We start from the raw sequence: 7,765 nt of genomic DNA on the forward strand, positions 1-7,765 counted from the left end.
CCATTACTTTCTTTAAAAACACTGGGCAATGGCTAGTTTAACCTTGTGTATACCTGCTCATTCTAAAATCTTCCTCTGTATATTTTTCAGTTTATGAGTTTGCTAGTTTGATGAGGAAAGAACGTGTTCGTCAAACTTTTAAATAATCTACTTTTCGGTATTATGAGTTTTTATTTTGAGGAGGAAAGAACATGATGGTCAAACTTTTAAATAATCTCCCCCCGGAACCATTTGCGAAATACAAAATGTATGTCAGTGGCCCATATCAGCTATAAATGTTGAATGATATGGGTAAATTAGCTTTCCCTTAAACACACGTTCTGTACTCACCAATTGTACTATTTACAATTCAGTTTCCAGACTAGCTTCTTCTAAAGTGGAAAACCATTTCTGTCTAATATCTTTCATTGATTTAAAAAACAGAACTTTCTGAGTATTTTAAATGGTGACTTTGAAGAGTAGGGTCTGGTTATTGAAACAGAAATCCCCTAGAACTCACCAGAACATAGGGCACTGAAACTGGAAGAAATGTAATTCTGATGTATGGTTGTACTTGAGGCAAGCTGAACTCAAGAGGTGCTTAGGGAATTGAAAACCAAAATGTTCTGTCTTTAGTACTCAGTCAGGGTTAATGGAAGGAAAAGTGTCAGAGTCCCAGCTAAGGCAGCTGGTCCCTAAGGTCTGCTGTAGGTTACAATGTCATCTGCTCTGGTCTCTTAGGAGGTATGCAATTGACAAGGTGATAAGAAACAAACTGGAGAGAGAAACAAGCTGTAGACTAAGAAACAGCACCAATAAGCTGATTTGGCTCACATGCAATACTCTATCTTGAAAATATCATGAATACTACCACCGGCGTGTGTGTGTATGTGTGTGAGTGAGAGAGTGAGATTATGTATTTACAATTTTGTTTTCCCAATAGACAGTTAATTCTTAGAGGGTCAACTTCTGAATCTTTAGTAACAAGGACAATGGGACACACATCCTCCTATTCCCCAGCACCTCCCAAACATGCAAATATATAGGAAAAGAATGAGTTTTCTTGCCTTTAATCCTAGATTGATTTGACAGGTACTCAACTTATTATTGCAGAAGAAATGCAAGGAGGGAGGAAGGAAGGAAACTTTATTCTGAATCTTGACTTTTCCATTAATCTTGACTTAATCTTGCCTTTTTGTTGGGAAAGTCAATTCTTGTATCTGAGATTCTTCATCTGCAAAATGGTTAGGCAAGGCAGATCTGTTTCATAAACGTTTTCCAGAATTAATATTTTATCGTTCCATTGAAATCCATAAGTATGAAAAGAAATAAAATTATAAAATGAATTTGCTGGGGAAGTACTTTATCCAATCCAATGTTGAGGAAGTAAATGGTACCAGTATCTGCTGCCACTTTCAAACTTACTTATTATCAGCCTCTAGTGAAACACAGGGGTTGCCCTGCAGCTCATGTCACTGGACTGTCAGAGGGGCGTGAAACTGAGGAGGACCATTCAGAGAAAGTTACTTCTTCAGTTTCAAAGAAAACTCAAATGATGTCCAGCCTAGGTACCTTCCTTTTCAACAATGCCAGCACTTTTTAGGGGATAACAAACTTCTTATGGAGGGCTTTCAGAATCACAGAGAATAGTCATGTGACACATGGCAAATTTTTAAGAGCAGGGTCTGGTTTTAATATTTCTGAAAAAATGTGTAGAGTTTGTATAAGCTGTAGGAACTGTACAGAAGCTGAGAATATTGATGATGATGATGATTATTATTATAGATGTTCTTTATTATAATTACTTCATCTTTTTTAAATTATACTTTATGTTCTACGGTACATGTGCACAACGTACAGGTTTGTTATATATGTGTACATGTGCCATGTTGGTGTGCTGCACCCATCAACTCGTCATTTACATCAGGTATAACTCCCAATGCCATCGCTCCCCCCTCCTCCCTCCCCATAATAGGCCCCGGTATGTGATGTTCCCCTTCCTGTGTCCAAGTGATCTCATTGTTCAATTCCCACCTATGAATGAGAACATGCGGTGTTTGGTTTTCAGTTCTTGCGATAGTTTGCTGAGAATGAGGGTTTCCAGCTGCATCCATGTCCCTACAAAGGACATGAACTCATCCTTTTTTATGGCTGCATAGTATTCCATGGTGTATATGTTCCACATTTTCTTAAAAAAATACGGAATGCTTCACAAATTTGCGTGTCATCCATGTGCAGGGGCCATGCTAATCTTCTCTGTATCATTCCAATTTTAGTATATGTGTTGCCGAAGTGAGCACAATTACTTCATCTTTTAAGTGGAGATGCCCAACCCATTATCATTATTCTCTGACAGAAGCTCATAAAAAATTTTACTAATGCATTATTAATACATTTTAAAATCTTGTGATAAACTCAGTTTCATGTAGGAAGAGATGATGCTAAAGTAGATAGCACAGGAATTTTGGGACCATATGTACATATGAAATAAACACCAACTCAATCTTTTAGTATATATGAAATGTTGGCAAATCAATAAACATCTCTGTCCCTGTGTTTGTTAATACAAATAAGAAAAAAGGTAACACACAATATAAATATCTCTGAACCTCAGTTTTCTCTGTGTAAGTTGGTCTTTCTATTTCAATATCAGTGCATTTTGGAGGATTGACAAAGCAAACGCATGGTCACCTTCTAATAGAGTGTTGAGAACAAAGCAGACATTTGGTTTTGCAGCCCAAATTAATTGAAATACCCATTATTTCCCAACAATAAATTAAAAAATCACAGTCTATGTCTTTATGAATATTACTGTTAATTCCTTTAAACTTCCCACATTTCTGAATTAACAGAGAACATATATTCAAGGGAATATGTATTAGGATGGTGAATATTGACAAGGGTAGCATGGATTTGTCAGTCAAGAACAATGGTCTGTTCTAGGGTACAGGCAAAAAAAAAAAAAAAAGAAACCCAACGGCAAGAAAGAACCCAGTGCCAAAAGGGGCCGACACAGTTCAAGAGCAGCCTTCATATTTTGGTGGCAATAATTATATTTGAAATAACAAAAGTTAATTATTTGAATATAGTCTGTTACTAGACTCAGTTGTTTAAAATTAGCAAGCATTTCCTAAAAATCTCTGTAGCTTTTTCATGCCTTGTTTGAAGCCTTAAGTTCAGGAGGAACCCAGCACTTGTTGAGCATCTTAATGTTGTATTTGTTCATTTAACTGTCTCAACAAACTTATTTGAAAGTAGCATTTGTAAGTATCCCCATTGTATAGATGAGGAAATTTGAGAAATTAAAAAATTTACTCAGGGTCAAACATTTAATAAATATCTCACATGGAATTGAACTCAGATCTATTAGGTTGGTGCAATTACTTTTGCACCAACCAATCTAATAATTGGCCTAAAAAAGTTATCCCACTGCAGTTTGTTAAAAAATATCAAAGAAGAAAGGAAAAAAAAAAGTGGAATGAAATATTTGAGGGATGAAGTGGAGAGAAATTCCTTGTACCTTTAGGATGACAATGTGCACAATTTATCTTCTCAAATATTACATATAAATAATGGCGAACAAGTTGTCTGTCAAATAATAATGAACTCCTCACAAATCCAAAATTTTTCACCAGCTGCTGAGTAAAATGATCAATTGGTCACTGCTCATTTAAGTTGTCATATTTTTTTTAATTGAATTTATTTTTTCTCTAAATTATTTTCGGAGTTGACATTCTGTTATTTGCACAACATATCTCAGTAGAAGATCTTTGGCATTTTCCTTAGTATTGACAATACTTTATGTAATTATGTGTAGGTGTTTCTGGATGCTTTGAAAACTGATCTGAATGGCTAATTTAGCCACATAAACAAAGGATGAGAAAGTTTCTGTGTCATGATTACGTAAGTGTGAGTGTGTATTTTCTCAACTGTTTAAATAATTCTATCATGAATAAAATGACAGGGGCCTCTCTTAAGGCCTATAAATCATCTATCAAAATAAGAGACGAATCAAATGTAAAGAAGGTAAAGGATATAACTCAAGTGGGGAGGAGAGGGAGAGCACCAGGACAAATAGCTAATGCATGTGGGGCTTAATACCTAGGTGACAGCTTGATAGGTGCAGCAAACCACCGTGGCACATGTTTACCTAGGTAACAAACCTGCCTGTTCTGCACAGAATCCTGGAACTTAAAGTAAAATAAAATTAAAAAAAATATATATATAACTCAAGACTGCTCTCTTCATTCAGGAAAGGAAGGATGGGAAAATATCGTAGGAATTCTGTCTTCTTGGAGATAGGAAATTGTCTGGAGATACAGTGGTAGAAATCTCTAGGAATACAGCTTCCTAGAAATTCTTCCTTCCTTGCAGATTTCTGGCACAAGTAAGGCATACAAATATGCTATTACTGGTTGGAGATTTAGTCCCAATCACACATTTCAAATTCCCTTGGAGGACTCTTTTTACCTGGAGAAGTTATATCTCCATATCACACTATAGCTAAAACACATATCACAGCTCTTATCACTCAAGTATGAGCAGGCCCAAGAGAGGAAAGGGGAAAAGCAGTTCAAAATGTGGTGGTTTAAACATGACTTAGGTGGCTCTCAGTATCGCCACTGTAATTAGCCACATGTGTTAAAAGAGAGTACTCAGTGGTATGCTTGATATTTTCACTGCTGTGAAATCTCCAGCCTCTTAATCTGTGACATGTTAAACTGTTCTAGAGTTTGACCAGTTCAGATCAGCATCCTTCTTTAAAATGTAGGAAAAAGGAATGAGACCAAGAAGAGCCTAGAGCTTCTTTTAAAGCTTTTACATCTTACAGGATTTTTGTTAGGAGAAAATACGGTAGGTGAACGAGTGCATATTAAACAGCCCACTGTATGGCATTTGTGACACCTTGTAAATAAATTGTTATTAAAACTCCTAGCCTATTATTAGCCTAATTATAATTATTCCTTAAATATAAAGTACATAATATGGGACTAACAGAATAAATAAGCCAGCCAGAATTTTCATAAATCTCATGATGTTGCTACATTATAGGAGAAATTATAGCATAGAAATTAAAAAAATAACATGTTAAAATATATAAATAATATATGGTATTAATGTTCTTAATATTAAGTATTCAGCAAATATCCTAAAACTCAATGCTATTGTTCTTGTTTAGATACATCTGTTCACTTAGAAATCCATGGGATCTGATGTAGTTTGGATATTTGCTCCACCTAAATCTCATGTTGAAATGTAATCGCCAGTGTTGGAGGTGGGGTCTGGTAGGAGGTGATTGGCTCATGGGGGTGGATTTCTCATAAATGGTTTAACACCATCCCTTTGATGCTTTCCTCCCACTAGTGATTAAGTTCTCATGAGATTTAGCTGTTTAACAGTGTGTGGCACCTCCCACCTCCTCTTGTTCCTATTTCCATGTGACCTGCCTGCTCTCACTTTGCCTTCTGCTCTAATTGTAAGCTTCCTAAAGCCTCCCCAGAAGCCAAGCAGACATCGCCACTATGCTTCCTGCAAAGCTTGTGGAACTGTAAGCCAATTAGATATCTTTTCTTTATAAATTACCCAGCCTCAGATATTTCTTTATAGCAACGCATGAGCAGCCAAACACAGGAACCAACTCTCTCATAGCATTGCCTCAATTAGAACATAGCTGCCTCACTTCTGTTCTCCATCAAAGCTAGATCCAGGTTAGATGCAATGTTTCAGGCAGTGGCTCCTATGTACAAAACTACATACAGTTGTCCCTCCATAGCCATGGGTTCCATATACATGCATTCAACAAACTATGGATCTAACATATTTGAGGGAAAAAACTATCTGTGCTAAATTTGTACAGACATTTTTTTCTTGTCATTATTCCCTAAAGAGTACAATATAATGCAATTTTCATAGCATTTCCATTATATTAGGTATTATAAGTAATCTAGAGATGATTAAAAGTATACAGGGGGATGTTTATGGGTTATATGCAAATACTGTGTCATTTTATAGCAGAGACTTGAGCATCTGCAGATTTTGGTATTTGCAAGGATCTTGGAATCAATCCTCCGTGGACACTGTGGGATGATTGCATCTATCTTTCTCTCTCTCTATTCTGTTTCCCATGAAACTGTGTTGAGAACCAAACCAGTGATCAAAATCACTTTTAAATAACATTTCCTCAATTATTCAGAGATTTTTGGTAAAAACTGAGTTTTTGTCAGTCATTCAAAAAACACTCTAAAACTACCCAAACTATCTTTTTTGTAACTTTTTAAAAATGGGTGCATTTAAGTCTAGTAGCTAAGGCTTAATCTCTTCATTTTCTTGTTATAATAAATTTAGGCTATTTATCTGCTGAACTAAAATAAAAACATAAACTAACTCAGAAATTAAAGACAGGCTTGTGTTGCTGATCCTCCATGGGCCCTGTCTTTAAATATTTTAAATTTGTGCGAATAATCATGGTTGTCTTCATAGTCAAGTGATCCACATTTGATTAAGCATTAAATCACAAATGAATTTTTTTTTTACTGTGCTATCCCACTCTTGCTTCAAATTTCTGTGATTTGTATTGAACTTGTGTCATGTATTTCACTTGTACAATCCTATAATTTTCCTTTTTATTTGCTCACTCGTCATTGTTGGCATAAGAGAAGATTTGACCCCATCAGTTTTCTTTCTGTGCCTCAATTTTAATGACTATATGCTTTAAATAATAAATTCTAAAACTTTAATGTTTTTCTCTTCTGTTGCCTGAAAGCTGTCATTCAGATAGGAGCAAAACATTGTATTTTTAAACAAATAAGAATGTTGAATGTGTATTTGATAGTGTAATGTAATGTGATTTGACAATTATACCTCAATGCAGAAAATACTATCTATTATAACTCTAAATGAGAAAAATAGTCTTCATTCTGAGAGTAACCAGATGCAGAATGCTCAATGGGATATTGCAGAATCTTTGTGATTTGGGTAAAAACTTTGACTCTTGATCTGACACCTCTTTATGTATCAGCTTTGATAGCAAGTGCATTAACAAGTTCTGATGTGACAACTTCTTCCTCAGTATAATTTTGGAAAACATTAAGACAGCCTACTCTTTTGGAGACTGCAAGGGCAAAACCATGGGAGACATCTATTCTGTACTCGTTGAGGAGATATCCATTGAATTCTGATGCTTCTCTCCATCAGAACAAAGAAAACAGTGCTCTTAGGGCCTCACAAGCAGTGATTTATTAGGGGATTTCTAAAAATGAACAGCTACTAATTTTCTAATGACTGGAAATGAGGATATAAAAGGTATTTTTCAGAGTTGAGATTCAAGGCCTTCAAGAGCATCACTCCAAGAACTCACACACATGCACGTGATTGTCCTCCCTCTTTACTCCTTGTTTCTCTTGCTTGGTTCTGTGGAGAACTTGCTACTAGCCTTTGGATGCAGACCTTATTTGATTAGGGCAAATTCCATTATGATACTTAATCTTGGTGTTTCTTTTGATAAATGCTTTAGCTTTGGCATCTGCCAGTATTCCTCGGAGGTCCAATCACCAGTGTACTTTTTATCCTATTACTTAAGTGTTGGTGATTACTGCTTATAACTAGAAGGGGTAAATGTGTTTCTCACATATTACAGAGTTTCATGCACATGGAAATTTGAAGCAAAAAGAAAAAAAAGGAGTGTATTAATCAAGATTCTCCAGAGAAACAGGAACAATAAGAAATATATAGAAATATAGAGATATAGAGAGATAGAGAATATATGTCAATCCATGCATTCATCCAT

General features: G+C 35.6%; 1 non-coding gene across 1 annotated transcript; it reads right to left on the reverse strand.

The window, feature by feature from the left end:
* Positions 1-2,172: 2,172 nt before the first annotated feature.
* On the reverse strand, positions 2,173-2,279 carry LOC112614917. The gene has a single exon (XR_003117214.1). It is a non-coding gene; the product is annotated as a U6 spliceosomal RNA (small nuclear RNA).
* Positions 2,280-7,765: the final 5,486 nt, after the last annotated feature.

This window comes from Theropithecus gelada, chromosome 20 (assembly GCF_003255815.1).
Source record: "Theropithecus gelada isolate Dixy chromosome 20, Tgel_1.0, whole genome shotgun sequence".
Taxonomy (NCBI): Eukaryota; Metazoa; Chordata; class Mammalia; order Primates; family Cercopithecidae; genus Theropithecus; species Theropithecus gelada.